General features: G+C 38.9%; 1 pseudogene; it reads right to left on the bottom strand.

Annotated features, from left to right (window-relative positions):
* Positions 1 to 508: 508 nt before the first annotated feature.
* Positions 509 to 2,234, bottom strand: LOC106884269 (differentially expressed in FDCP 8 pseudogene; annotated as a pseudogene).
* Between the last annotated feature and the right edge of the window lie 5,235 nt (positions 2,235 to 7,469).

Below are 7,469 nucleotides of genomic sequence, written 5' to 3'. Positions count from 1 at the left end.
TATGCTGTGACACTCAAGACTCAGATTTTCATCACATAATGCTTTTTCCTTTTTTTAAATTTTTATTTGCTACAAATCTGCATAATCATTTAACACCTGTCGACTTACTCAATCAGCATTCACTTTAAGTATATGCAAACAATATGGATGGGATAGTTACATAATATACCTAACACATCTATATGTATGAATGTACACATACCCAGCACCCACTACACTTTCGGAGTGGTTGGCGCTAGGAAGGGCATCCAGCTGTAAAAACTCTGCCAAATCAGATTGGAGCCTGGTGTAGCCATCTGATTCACCAGTCCTCAGTCAAATCGTCCAACCCATGCTAGCATGGAAAGCAGACGTTAAACAAGGATGATGATGATGATGATGATACACACACACACACATATACACACACACACACGTGCATGTGTGTGTGTGTGGAGGAAGGGGTGAATACTTGTGCTTGTGTGTTTCATCTATGTGCATACATTCACATATGTATAAACCAATTGCCCTATTCAATAGCAAAGCAGCATGAAGTCAATGTAAGTCGGTGAGCACATCGTGGACAGCTTTCAAGTTTTGTAAAGCATTTCCTGTGGAAGACTTGAGAGCAAGTTTCACAAGACTTTGTGTATATGTCAAATGGGAAGAGAACCTCACTGCTGTGACAGATTTCACAGGTATATCCTTTTGCACGACATAGCTGGCAGGCTTTCTTTATGTGTTTCAAAAAACTATTTACAATATCTGTTAGTTAAGGCAGCAATATTTGAGAATCAGCACCTATGAGGTCTTGTAATGAAAACATATTGGAATGTTGTCGTTTCTGCAGCAATAACAACAACTTATTTTCACGGGCAACTTGGCAAAGGACAAAATATCGTTTCATAATAAGGATGTCTTTTCGAAGTTTAAGAATTTGATGTAATTCTTCTGACATATTAAGCATAAGTGACAGTGTTTTTCAAGATCTAAGACAGGCTTTTGCAACATTAATTTCACGAACTGTCGACTGGCATGGCTTACTTTCTGTGGTTCAAAGTCCTAGTTGGAGACAACTCTGGCAGGAATGACCATCTCATCACCCCAGTGACACAGCTCACAATAGTAAAGGCCAGAATAATCACAAAGACGGGGTTTAGACCAGCCTTGGTTACTTTGAAATTCACGACAATCAACACATCGAAATTTCTGAAGACTAAGGCCTCGTTCAGGACAAATATCGGTGATGATGCTTTGACCCTGGGCAATCTTTGCACTTGGACACATTCCTCATCACAGAGTCAAGGCACTTTTGGTGACATCGATACCCACATTCTTGACATTTGTACCATGTATTGATTCCTATCAACCCCCAAATAACACCTTTACGTTTCTCACAGTGAATGACTATTGGCACCGACACGTATCTTTGAATTTGTGAGACATGACAACTTTGATTTGGGTGTCAGTTTCAACAGGTCCTTCCTTCAGCTCTTGGTAGTGCATGCGCAACTGAATTAGTTTCTGTTGACAGTTAGCACTTGCTGGATCTGATGGATCACACTGTCGGATCAACTCTTTACAGTTTTCAATGGCCATATGTAATTCCTCTTCGTCCGAAATGTCCCTCTGGATGCATAAAATGATCTTCTGCCAATCCAAGTTCATCAAAAGAAACTTCTAGATTGTCTCTGGAAGGTATTGCACCATCCTGAATAAATGACCACACATGACTGTCGGAAGAACTTGTTGATTCTACTTCAGAGAAATGGTCTCCTTCAAAGATAAATTCATTATTGAAAGGGTTAGATCGTTGCTGTACAGGCTTGTTTCTGTCACCAGTATGTACACTGTTGTTACTTTCATTCATAACTGGAGGCTTTATAGCTTTATTACCCACGTTGGAGCTTTGCCTATCTTGATTTAAGGCTGTATTACCACTGTTACCTTCAGATCTACATTCTGTCTTATACACATCATTGTTCTGTAGTTTCTCATTTAATGCTGAAAGTGGTAACTCTGCTTACAGCTTATCCTCATCCTCACAAGTTACACACAATTTACAATCACCGAATTCACTCTTTTCGATATCATTTAAGGCTTTTTTATTTTGAACATTCTCTTTTACAGAGTCTAAACCAGACTCCACATAAGTATCTTCTACATTGGATACTTTTTTATCCAAAATTGATATATTATCTGTCATTATAGGAAGACCACTTCCTTCCCATATAGACTCCATCATGATGAGGCATCAACATTGGTGATCTACTCAGTCTGGATGAGCTCAGCATCTCCATTGTACTCAGAGTGGGCACCGACGTAAGTGGAGGACTGAGACGTCGCTTTAGTAGGCTCCTCAACTCCACAGGCCATCGTGGCTTGTTTTGCTGCCTAAATGCTGGTCGTTTCGCTCATCACAGCAAGCTAATCTTAATCATTAAGCGGGGTCTAGCTCGGGTTAATATCCTCTCAGTTCAGGAGCCTGCGGGATTGTCCAGAAGTGATGGGAAGAGACAAGATGGTGTTATTCTTTGCCCCATTGAAACTGGTTAATTGGATATTTCATCATTGGAGAATTTCCCAGAAAGTAGTCACATTCCAACATGTTGGTTGAGCCCTTGACAGACTCAGATGTGAGCGTTTTGGTAATATATGTATTTAAAAAAACCATTATGAGTATATATATATATATATATATATATATATATATATATGTAAACAAATATGTATGATATAGTCGTGTGCATGCGTTTGTAATACATTCTTCATGTAATAGTGCATACGTTTGTTTGAATATGGTAGCCAACAAATAATATGACATGTCAAGAAACTGCTAATTAATTATCATATTATAGTGTCATTCATATTTGTGCACAGAGGTTATGGTCAATACAACTATGTAAACAAAGAAAACTTAAACATTGCCAAATACAATTGATAAAAAAAAAATTATTTAAAAAACTAAAGGTACTAAAGCCACAACTACTATAAAATCAATACATTTTACCTCTAACTTAGTTTAATAATTATATTATAAAATATCAATGACATATTTATGAGAAACATGCTTAATTAAATTTATAGCAAACCGCAGTGATACTGTTGAGTGTGCAGAAAAACTTAATATACATTTTTACCATTTAATTAATGTTTTTATATCAATATTATATCTACTAAGCATTATTTAATGCTTATATTTGCAGATGCTAGTGTAATAAAATGTGAAGTATCAACAGATTCAAATTTCAAGTAGTTTTAACATATAATCAATTATTTATAATAATAATAACTAGCTGGGCCTCTTTTACTCTTTTACTTGTTTCAGCCATGCTGGAGCACCGCCTTTAGTCGAGCAAATCGACCCCCAGTCTCTTTTTCCGAACCGCTAAGTTACAGGGACGTAAACACACCAGCATCGGTTGTCAAGCAATGCTGGGGGGACAAACATAGACACACAAACACACACATACATATATATATACATATATACGACGGGCTTTTTTTCAGTTTCTGTCTACCAAATCCACTCAATAGGCTTTTGTTGGGCTGAGGCTATAATAGAAGACACTTGCTCAAGGTGCTATGCAGTGGGATTGAACCCAGAACCATGTGGTTGGTAAGCAAGCTACTTACCACACAGCCAAAAAATTCACGGAAAACATAACAAAATGTAAGCATCTGTAAATTGTGTGCTGGTGCCGTGAGAAACGTTTCTATATTGTGACAGTTACAGAATATGGAAAGAAGTGTAAAACCGAGAACTGTATAATCCAACCAAAATATCTCAGTTACGCAAACGTAAACAGAATTACTATTTAGCCTTAAAATACATCTTACATATTCAAAAGACTTTCATGGTTTAATGGCATGGAATGTTCTTCTGGTATTCTTTTATTCTTTTACTTGTTTCAGTCATTTGATGGTGGCCATCTCTTCCTCACTTTCTTTCTCTCTTTCACTCTCTCTCTATATATATATGTAGTGAAACCTCTCTCTCGGGCATTCAATCATAAATGATAACGAAACGGCTAACATCTAGCCTTCGGCTGCCTTGGACCCTTGTGTCCACTACCCTGATTGGTTCTCATTTGCGCGGCAATTGTCCCCAGTTCTGCTTCGCGCCAGGGTGCATACCGTCCAATAGTGGCCTTCTAATAAGGTCACGTGAGAGAGTGATTTCTGCCTGTTCCCTGGAGCCCCCTGTACATCTATAAATAAGCCTGTTTGAACCCGCCAGTCGTCTTCGATTTCAGATCTCTCACAGGTCTGGTCGCTGACCACACACATACAGAACATAGTTCCAGGCAGTTTCCAGCGACGACGTCTTCACCACCAAATGTACTGTCTACCAATGTCGTCACCAGCAACCGCACTACCAGAGTACACACCAATATCAACAAACGCGGTTTATCTCGACACTGTATGAGTGGATCACGAACAACATCAGAACTAACCTGCAAGAATATTCCGACCAGGTAACCGGTCACAGCATCGATGCTCAACACACATATTGTGATACCACAGCTCTGCTCTCTTGGCCACAACTTCCTGCGTATGAACATTCTATATCTTGTGTAACTCTTAAACGAACTGGTTTTCTCTATCTCAGTGTTTGAGACTTTTGTAGTCTATGTTACAGACACTCTTTCTATATTCTGTGTTCCCCTCTCTCTCACACACACACATATTGTACTCTCACATATTGTACACACACTATTGCTTATACGACGATCCGTTATTCATATTGTTGTATACATACTCTTGTACACGAAGGCCTGACATATCTACTGTGTTATTTATATATGCCGCATGCACGCACACACAGACACTACAGTTTCACTATGTTAATAAACTTACTCTCTTTATATATCTAACGGTCGTTCTATTATATATATATAACACCTAGTTCCCTCTATCTGCGACACCACCATCATTAACAACTATTATGTATTACAAACGCATGCACACTACTATATCACACGCACACACACACACATATAATATACTCATAACGGTTTTTTAAATACGTACATTACCAAAACGCTCACATCTGAGTCTGTCAAGGGCTCAACCAACATGCTGGAATGTATCTACTTTCTGGGAAATTCTTCACTGATGAAATACCCAATTAACCAGTTTCAATATGAAAATTCTGAATTGATTTAATTCAATTCAATTTCTCTAATTGAATTAACTAGATATGGAAATGGCTGTAGGGATAGGAATTTCATATTATATTGATTTGAATATCTTTGAATAAACTGATGTCTATTCGTCAATTTCTCCATTTTCTTCTTTTCCTCATTCATATATGTATGTGTGCACGTGTGCATGTGTTTGTGTGTCTGTGTATGTGTGTGTGTTTGTTAGGAGGTATATGTGTACGACCATCAGTTTTCCTTGCTTTACTTACGTTCAATTCTGATATGATTATAATATACACCTCTGAGAGGTATTTGTAGAAAATTTCATTTAAAGTTATGGGGAAACAAAACCGGAATTGGGTGGGTATTTGTATAGTCATTTTACAAGATTTTGCTGGCAAATTTTAAAATTAACATAAGCATTTATTTACATGAAAGAAAATTACCGGAGAACTTTCATCTAATTCTTCCAAACCTTTCTGTTAAAACTGTATTGAAATCATTTGTGGGGAAGTTTTTCTTTTTATCACGAGTAACTGGTCGCACACCACAAGGTTCAACGGAACCTACTGAAGCAAGCCAACACGCTCGCAGCATTAACACAGACGATGGCGAAGCTAAGGCGTTGGGAAAGCCAAGCGCCCTCACGGGCATCACCTGATGCCGATAAAGCAAGGAAGCTTATAATATAACCGTCAAATCTACCAGGAACAACCACCAAATCTTATTAAAAGATAAAAAACAAAATCAAAGAATGCATTAGATAACTTAGACCCAGATATTCCCGAAAAGTCGGGATTATCACAGCTGCAATGTCTTCCGTCATCGTTGGTCTCTTTGGTTAGTATTGATGACTTGGGGCTAAACAGCAAGTCCCTGAATTATTTCATTCAATCAGTAACATGGCTGCCTCTTCTTCAGTTGGTCTGATGGGGAAAAAGTGGACAACGGAATGGAAGCAAACATCAACATACCAACTGAAGTGTGTCTCCCACACATACGATGATATCAGAATTTAATGAGGTAAAAAAAAAAGCAAAAAACTGGTGAGCGCGCGTACATATAATTTTTCAAAATATCAAGTTTGGTTTTGTAGATACATACTAACACACTCAAATACATATGTATGGACGCTCACCAATATTTTTTTTTTACATGAAATTCCGATAAATTCGTAATCTACGCCATCAGAAAAGTATTTGTAGAAAGCCATTAAAAAATACCATTTTTCTGAAAGTTATGAGGAACCGAAGTCAGTGGAGGGGCACTCTTGTGTAGGTGTACAAATTGTTGTATATTATAGCCAACGGAAGCTCCAACACGGTCGTTAGACTTCTAATAATGATAGCCAATTCACCCTCAAATCACACCCAGCCTTTCTTTAAAAAAACATATAAGGTGAATTGGTAATGAGCGGAATACTTCATTCATAGACCTGTAGTGACGCCTTAATAGCAGACATTCCGGAAAGCTTATCCACGCATGCGCAGGGACTAGTTCCGGAAGGAATACAGGAAGAGTCTCGTGCGCATGCGTGGTCATTTGATATCCAAGCTTCGCGCCCTTATTCATTCTCTTTTCTCGCCGGCCGACGAAGGGCCCAGACGTACAAGCAGTCTTTCTCCAACCTTCCAACTCTGGAGACAGCTCTTTCCAACATTCCAACTCTGGAGCGAGACAAATAACCACTCAACATCATTGACGGCGTCTCAGCAACCAAAGGGCGAAGTGCTGCCTATTTCCTCTGTAAATAAATATTGTTGTGTTGATAGTTCAGAATCTGCGTTCCGTTGTTTCTTCAAGAAACTTAATGTACGGAAGCGGGTATACACCTAATGATGTATAACCAGTTTCCTACAATTGGTGCCCCCGACTCAAGAACAAACGCAGCCCGGCACTTTCCTACAATTGGTGCCCCCGACGCAAGAACAAACGCAGCCCGGCACTTTCCTACAATTGGTGACCCCGAATAAAGAACGACAGCAGCCGAAAATCTGAACTACCAACCGATAATACTACACGAGCCGTCAACTGTCTCTCAACATGCTCGTCACAGATAGAGAATGCACACAATCACTCGCATCAGCTTATTCCACAGCTGCAGGACTTTCTCTTGGTCATCACACGGCACTTCCCTACAATTGGTGTCCCCGAATAAAGAACAATTGCAGCCGCGAAAATCTGAACTTCCGACCAATAATACTACAATTGGTACCCCGAGCTAAAAGATCTACAGACCTCGTTTCAACAGCCATTGAATTCGTATGTTTCGCGATGTTCAACTTCAGGATTGCCTCTACATTCTCATCCATCACAAGCGAAAAGCTAAGAAAATTTTTTCTA

Source organism: Octopus bimaculoides, chromosome 23 (genome assembly GCF_046866305.1).
Source record: "Octopus bimaculoides isolate indiv1 chromosome 23, ASM4686630v1, whole genome shotgun sequence".
Taxonomy (NCBI): Eukaryota; Metazoa; Mollusca; class Cephalopoda; order Octopoda; family Octopodidae; genus Octopus; species Octopus bimaculoides.
This window is presented reverse-complemented; position numbering and strand designations above follow the sequence as displayed.